An 8668-nucleotide genomic window follows, 5' to 3' on the forward strand; every position below is an offset into this window, starting at 1 on the left:
CCTACTCTTCCAGCAACACTTACAGCTCAAGATAAAGAAGAAGTCGATATGGCAGAAGATGGTCAGCCACCACAAGGGAGGAGAAGGACGATGCTGGATAGATCTACTCCATCAGGAAGTCTACGGCAAACCGGCATCAACATCAATGTAGGTGAGGGGGTTATGTTTAGGTATGACAATGCCCTACTGAACTCTCTCCCTGAATTTACTGGTCATTCTTCTCAAAACCCCTTAGAATTTCTTGATGATTTTCATATTCGATGTTCCTCTCAAAATATTCCTGGTTTAACTACTAAAGCTTTAAAAATGAAATATTTTCCACTTACTTTGAAAGATAAGGCTTTCGCATGGTATAGAAATTTAGGCATAGCATTTAACTCATGGGAAGAAATGCAGAATAAATTTCTACATAAATTTTATCCCCTTTCCAAAACTAATTTTTATAGAAAAGAAATTCAGAAATTTTATCCCCATGATCATGAAGCATTTAGTGAATCATGGGAAAGGTTCAATGAATTAATCCGAAAATGCCCTCACCATGGAATAGAAAAATGTCAGCTAGCGGAAATTTTTTATGAATCACTTCCTGATATTTTTAAAAGTAAAGTGAATCAAATAGCTGGTGGCTCGTTCTATATGGCTTATGAGGATGAAGTCTTTGATCTTTTGGAAAGGGTGGCTGAAACTGACCTACAGGAAATAGGAGCAAGTCAAAATGGAAGAAATGCCAACCCAAAACGAGGAGTGCTTCAAGTAACTTCAAAGGAAGCTGATCTTCATGCAGGGATAAGAGAAACCAACAAGAAACTTGAGGAATTGACTTCCACTCTAAAGAATGCTTTTCTCCCTAACTCACCCCTTGTGAAAGCACAGATTTGTTCTATATGTTCAAGCAGAGATCATGAGGATGGAGCATGCCAACTTGGAGAGGAGGAGGTCCATTTGTTGAACCACAACCAACAGCCTTGGGGAGGACCAAAGAGGACCATCTACAACAACCAAGGAATCTACTCCCAAGGAACCAAGGCCCCTTTCCAGCAACGAGTCCAATTCCAGACCCCACCACAGCAGTCTTATCAAGCAGCTCCACAAAACCAGGTACAAGATTTGTCCACTCTAACACCTGTAATCTCTCACATAATAGAACAGCAGAATCAAAGGCTACGGGAAGAAATGGAGATGCGCATGCAAGCCATGATGGAAACACAGACAAAAATGATGATGGATGCGCAAGAGCAGACCAGACAGCTATTGGAGAGCTTGAAGCAAAGAACAGCTGACCATGGAGGTAAGGGAGTTGAATCCAACTCCCACTCAGGTCGATTTCCAACTCAACCTTCCATTAATCCCAAAAATTTATGTCATTTACAAGAGGAAACCCTATATCATGACAATGAGGAAGATCTTGAAGAAATTCAAGCCATTTCAAAATTGAGAAATGGCAAGGAACTTCAAGATCCTCACCGAGGCAAGGAAAAAACAAAATTGGAGGAAAATAACCTAAGAGAAGGAGAGGCTCCATCACCTAGTGTGAACCCCTACCTTCAACCTACACCCCTCCCATTCCTTATCCTTCGGCCTTAAAACCCCTTAAGTCTTCTCCTGATTATGAGTATAGACTCCTAGAGAATTTCAAGAAAGCCACTATGTCAATAGCCGTAGAGGATATGATTAAATGTACGCCTTCTTTAAAGAAATATTTAAAGGATTCATGCACATTGAGGAAAACCAAGGAGGTAGTTAAGCTTTCTGAAAATGCCTCTAGTATCTTAAACTCTGTTCCCATTAAAAAGAAAGATCCAGGAGCTCCTTTTATTACATGTGAAATTGGAGGAAAGATTTTTACTAGAGTATTATTAGATACAGGAGCTAGTATTAGTATTATTCCAAAAGTTTTATATGAGGAATACGGTTTTGGGGAATTAGAGGAAATCTGCATGGATCTATTGCTAGCTGATGGAACAATTAGACAACCAGAGGGTAGGTTATCTGATGTGATGATAAACGTTGAAAATTGTGAGATCCCCGTCGATTTTATTGTAACTGAGGTAAAGGTAAAGGGAGATCTAAGTGTAGCGCCTATCATTCTAGGAAGACCCTTCTTGGTGACAGCTGGAGCAGTCATGGATTGGGAAAAGGGACTGTTGAATTTAAGGTTGGAGGAAAGAGTTAAATTAGACATATCCAAGATGATGAAATGTCCTAAAGGGAGTAACGAAGAGTTAAAATTTTGTGATGAAGAGGAGGATGATGTCGATGCTATTCGAGGGTTTTTATTGAGAGTAGATGATGCCAACGAGGAAAGAGTAGAACCTGAGCCTCCTACACTCTCCCTAGATTTGAACTTAGAGCTTAAACCTCTCCCATCATCTTTAAAATATGCATTTTTAGATTCTAGAAATTCCTTACCTGTGATTATTTCCTCGTCCCTTACTCCTTCACAAGAAAATGATTTGCTTAAGGTATTGAGAGAGCATAAAGGAGCATTAGGATGGACATTTGAAGATATTAGAGGAATCCCTTCATCAATTTGTGAACACAGAATATTTTTAGAAGAAGATTCTAAACCTTCTAGGGAGCACTAACGTATGCTGAACCCACATATGAGGGAAGTATTAGAGAATGAAATATTAAAATGGCTAGATGCAGGTATTATCTATGCCATTTCTGATAGTGAATGGGTCAGCCCTGTTCACATGGTGCCAAAGAAATCTGGAGTAACAGTAGAGATCAATGAAAAGGGAGAAGAAATCCAAAAGAGGCTGATAACTGGATGGAGGGTATGTATTGACTATAGAAAATTAAATAAGGCTACAAAGAAAGACCATTTTCTCTTCCCTTCCTCCTTCCTCTTCCCTTCCTCCTTCCTCTTCCCTTCCTCCTTCCTCTTCCCTTCCTTCTTCTTCTTCCCTTCCTTCTTCCCCTCTTCCTCATTCTCTTTTTGTTCTTCTCAAGCAAGGAAGGAGACCCGTAATCCGTTTGATGAAATGTCTCAATGAAAAAACAGGTCTAAGAAGCTTAGGATGCCCATCTCCACCCTTATATGAGGGGAAACTGGGCCCTAAGTGGGCCGTAACGGGTCCATTTGGGTAGCCCATATAAATGGGCTCCCCTTTAAAAAATCAAGACGACAATAGGGGAAAAGAAAAGGGAAATAAGGGGAAATAAAGGGAGAAATAAAGAAGAAGAGATGGGGAACAAACAAGGGAAAGAGGGGGTGGATAGAGACCCATTCCCCTCAACGAAAAAACAACGAAAGATGACCGTCGCAGGTGCGATGAAAAAATAGCGACAAATCGGGAGACACAAAACACACAAAAAGCATGGCAAAATCAATAGGCGATAATGAGCATCTTTCACCCAGTCTTCAACATCGAGCATGCGCACGACGTGGTTGACGTTGATGCCGACTCTTGATGCTGCTGTGCCATCACTATCTCTATCTCTATTTCTATCGCTATCTCTATCTCTATTTCTATCTCTATCTCCTTATCTATCTCTATATCCATCTCTATCTCTATCTTTATCTCTATCTCTATCTCTATCTTTAACTCTAACTCTACCTCTATCTCCATCTATATCTCTACCTCCATCTCTATCCTTATCTCTATCTACATCTCTATCTCTATCTCTATCTTTAACTCTAACTCTACCTCTATCTCCATCTATATCTCTATCTCCATCTCTATCCTTATCTCTATCTACATCTCTATCTCTATCTCTATCTATATCTCTATCATTATCTCTATCTCTATCTCTATCTCTATCTGTATCTCTATCTCTATCTCTATCTCTTTCTCTATCTCTATCTCTCTCTTTATCTCTATCTTTATCTCTATCTTTATCTCCATCTTTATCTCTGTCTCTATCTCTTTTTCTTTCTCTATCTCTATATCTATCTCTATCTGTATCTCTATCACTATTTCTATCTCTATCTCTATCTTTATTTTTATCTCTATCTCTATCTGTATCTATATCTCTATCTCTATCTCTATCTCTATCTCTATCTCTATCTCTATCTCTATCTCTATCTCTATCTCTATCTCTATCTCTATCGCTATCTCTATCTCTATCTCTATCTATCCCTATCTCTATCGCTATCTCTATCGCTATCTCTATCTCTATCTCTATCTCTATATCTATCTCTATCTCTATGTCTATCTCTATCTCTCTCTCTATCTATATCTATAGCTCTATCGCTATCTCTATCTCTATCTTTATCGCTGTCTCTATCTTTGTCTCTATTTCTATCTTTATCTCTATATCTATCTCTGTCTGTATGTTTATATCTATCTCTATCTCTATCTGTATACGTATCTCTATCTCTATCTCTATCGCTATCTCTAACTCTATCTCTATCTCTATCTTTATCTCAATCTCTATCTCTATTTTTATCTCTGCCTCTATCGTTGTCTCTATCTCTATCGCTATCTCAATTTAAGCTCTCTCTCTATCTCTATCTCGCTCTCTATCTTTATCTCTATCTATATCTTTATCTCTAACTCTATCTCTATCACTATATCTATCTCTATCACGATCTATATGTCTCTCTCTATCTCTATCTCTATCTCTAGCGCTAACCGTATCTCTATAGCTATCTCTATATATATCGCTATCTATATTTCTATCTCTATATCTATCTCTATCTCTATCTCTATCTCTATCTTTATCTCCATCTCTATATATCTCTATTTGTACCTCTATATATCTCTATATCTATATATCTCTCTCTCTGTATCTATATCTCGATGCGTATCTCTAACTCTAACTCTGTGTTTATCGCTATCTATATCTCTATCTCCATGTATATCTCTACCTCTTTCTCTAACAATATCTTGAATGTTTTCCCTGTCTCTATCTCTATCTCTGTCTTTATCTCTATCTGTATCTCTATCTCTATCTATATATGTATCTCTATCTTTATCTCACTCTCTATCTCGATCGCTATCTCAATGTCTATCTCTATCTCTATCTCTATCTTTATCTCTATCTCTATGTGTATGGCTATCTCGATCTCTATCTATATGTCCAGCTCTATCTCTATATCTTTGTCTATCTCTATCTGTATCTGGATCTATCTCTTTATCCATCTCTATTTCTATCTCTACCTCTCTCTCTATCTCTCTGTCTATATCGATTTCTATTTCTATCGTTATTTCTATCTCTATTTCTATCCCTATCTCTATCTGTATCACTATTTTTATCATTTTCATTATCTCTATCTCTATGGCTATCTCTATCTCTATCTCTATCTCCATCTCTATCCCTATCTCTATCTCTATCTGATGGCGAGGACGCCAACGCATCGACATCAGACTGGTGGCCACCGTCAACTAAAGTCAACACCGCCGCTAGAGACACTCCGCCACCATCAACCGAGGTCGATGCCACCGCTACAGACTGATGAACATAATTTTGCATTAAGTATACCATCATTTACGCATATATATTATCATAAAATGATGAGTTTTTACATTTTACTGCTCAATGTATGTTTCTTTTAACTAACACCACTTGATTCTATGAATCAAGTGGATTAGATCTCATCTTGGTTTAAATGAGCACAGATATTGAATTAGAAATAATGCGCATGGGAAAAAATGAATCATGAAGAGCGCCTGGACCAAGTCAAACGGCGGTTATGGATCAATATGAACCAAGTTAAACGGCGGTTATGGAACAATATGAACCAAGTCAAATGACGGTTATGGATCAATATGAACCAAGTCAAATGACGGTTATGGATCAATATGAACCAACTCAAATGCCGGTTATGGATTAATACAGACCATTCAAAAGTTCCAAGCACTTAGAGAGATTAATCTCTATAAATACTATCTCATGAACAATGATAATGTTGTCTAGATTTTTTGTTGGATGAGTGGGGTATTGTTTGAAATCAAAGTTCTTTAGACCCTCTGTTGTTGATGAGCAATTGAGTCAAGGAAGAAACAAAGCTGAGAAGATTCTAAGGATAAGGATCACTTCCTAGCCGTGAAAGGGCATGACACAAAGTATGTGTGATTTCTTAGAATACAGTAATTGTTAAAATCACTTTTAGACAAGGTAAGTTGGATCGGAAAGTATCAAGTTATTACTTTCCAACATATCCTACATCTCCTGTTGCTCTATTCTTAAGTTTTTGTTTTTATACACGACTATGTATGAGTGCACTACTGCCGCAAGCGTAGTACACAGCCACGCAGCCGCGGCTACACAAATTGTGCAAAGTTGTGCACCATCGCACGCACAGCGCACATCAGCCGCACAAGTGTGCGCAGCAGTAGCCGCAGCCGCAGCCACTACCGCACACGCTGTGCGCAATTGTGCGCCATAGCACGCACAGTGCACAACCACCGCACAAGTGTGCGCAGGCGTAGCGCACACCTGCACGCTACCACCGCACACGTCGTGCGCAGTAGCAGATTTCCGCCGCACATTGCTGCGCACGATAGCGCACATCCATCACAAACGTAGACAGATCTGAGACTTAGTCCAGATATGTCTGATTTTGGAATTTAATTATTAAATTTAAGGTTGATAAATCTTAAATTAAATTAATAATTAATACTCTAAGTTAAATAATTAAATTTTAAGTATTGATCTGATATTTGAATCTTAAATCTGGTTAAGTTAAATATTGAATCAAGAACACAGAACAGTAAATATTAACATCAAATTGAATAAACCTGCTCCTTGTGGTTCGACCCTTACTCACCCTAGGTTAGTGAGGTAAATTATTTGTTGATTAATCTCTAAACCTCACATATTGATGAACTAGATAAGGTCCTAAAAATCATTATTTAGAACACTAAAATTAGGGATTATCACGGACACGCCGCCACCGTCATCAGACAAAGTCAACACATTAGCGTCACAAACGTCTCCATGAAGGCACACTCCTTAACGCATTATGACACATCGCCAATTGCAGATCAACAACTATCCCTTGACGTGACACGAACCACGTCCCTCCTCTTTAATTTTTAGTAACTTGTATTTTCTCTTTACTCCAAGGCCTATAGATATAGGCCATTGTTTCAAGAAACAGTTAGGCAAGTAATTTCAAAAATTGAGTTTTAACTCGCTCTTCTTGGACCACTTACCCCAGCCCTAGCCTCCCTATCTCAGCCTCAGTTCATCGCCACCGCCGATGCCTCTGTCGTCGTCTCGCGCTGCCGGTTACCGTCGCCTCCCCCGGCCTAGGCCGCCCCAGGCTGCCGCCCAAGTCAGCCCACGATCCCCTGCCCACGGTTGCCCTAGGCTGCCCCAGATTGCCCGCCTAGGGCCGCCCTAGGCCACCCGCCCCGGGGTTGCCCAAGGCCGTCCCAGGCCGCTGATAAGCCTAAAATTTGCGGTGTTTTAATCCCTAATTTGTCGTTGTTTTCTTAGGCTTATGCAATAAAATTTGTAATTCCTTCCTCAATTAAGATTTTAGTATAATGCTGAGTAAGCAGTCGAACCCTAGAGAGGCAGTTTTGCAAGAAATTCTGATTGACTTAGTGAAATTGAGAAGGTTTTAGTTTAAAACACTAGAAGAGAGAGAAAGTTAAGGAAGTTTATGGAGTTTTTATGATTTAGGTATTAAAATGATGGAATTTTTGGATGAATTTTTGTGTGGAAGTTTGAATTGATGAGAATTGAAGAACTGTAACTTGAATTTTTTGAATTCTAGAGAGAGAAAGTGAAGTTTAACCTAGAGAGAGAAAGTGCATGAAATTTGGGGATTTTTTGCCCTAACAGTCAGATCTGTCAAAATTGACAGATCTAAATGATAGGAATTGTTGAAATATGATGAAATCTAACTTCTAGGATAGAATTTTGGCTCCTAAACAGAGATCCTATGCTTCTCCTCAAAATCAATGATTCTAGGGCATATATCTTTCGCCTATGCCTTGGCGTGTTAGACGTCTAAAAATCACAGATCTGAGAGGTGTGAAGACTTACAAGACTCTGGAGAGGCTCCAATCCGAATTTGAACTGCTGAATCAAGCTGTGTCCTCCTGGCCAATTGTATTGGAGCTCAAAACAAAGTTTAAATTTCGCCACCTTCCTGAGCCCGATTTATAGTGTTCTTGGCTCAGAAAGGTGGTTACAATATTACAAACAAACCCTGAAAATTTCAGGTCATTTGGAAATCAGGATGAAAAGTTATGATTTTTGAAGTTTTTAGGCTTGATTTTCTCTCTCCTCTGGTCGAACGGTTAGAGAATCCACATGGCGCTCCGATTGGCTGCACGTTTTTTCTTTTCTCAAGCGCTAAAGCGCCAAAATTATCACGTACCCCTGTGTAACAGAATGCATACAGCGCATGGTGAGTTTAATTTGCACCTAATATATGAGTACAAAGCGCTCAATGCCTCCAATTGCGCCACGCACCCCTCAGGCGTGGCGCACAAGGCTACGCACAGAGGGAGAAAATGATTTTTTTAATTAAAAAAAAAACCTATTTACTCTGCTCTGTAACAGTAACCGGCGACGTGGCGCGCTGCGGTTGCGCCACGTCGCCCAAAAAAATTCAAAGAAAAATAGAAATTCGCCTGGAAATTTATAAAAAAACCCTTTGTGGCTTTTAAACCTGAAAAATGCCCTTAAAAGTCCAAAATTGGATAAATACGCCTGTGATCAATTAAAAAATCCGAGTGATTTTTTCAATGAATTAAATTTA

The 8668-nt window shown here is 39.1% G+C and overlaps 1 pseudogene; it reads right to left on the bottom strand.

The window, feature by feature from the left end:
- Positions 1-451: 451 nt before the first annotated feature.
- LOC144714328 (small nucleolar RNA R71) lies at positions 452-545 on the bottom strand (annotated as a pseudogene).
- Between the last annotated feature and the right edge of the window lie 8123 nt (positions 546-8668).

The sequence above is a fragment of the Wolffia australiana genome, chromosome 1 (genome assembly GCF_029677425.1).
Source record: "Wolffia australiana isolate 7733 chromosome 1, ASM2967742v1".
Lineage (NCBI taxonomy): Eukaryota > Viridiplantae > Streptophyta > Magnoliopsida > Alismatales > Araceae > Wolffia > Wolffia australiana.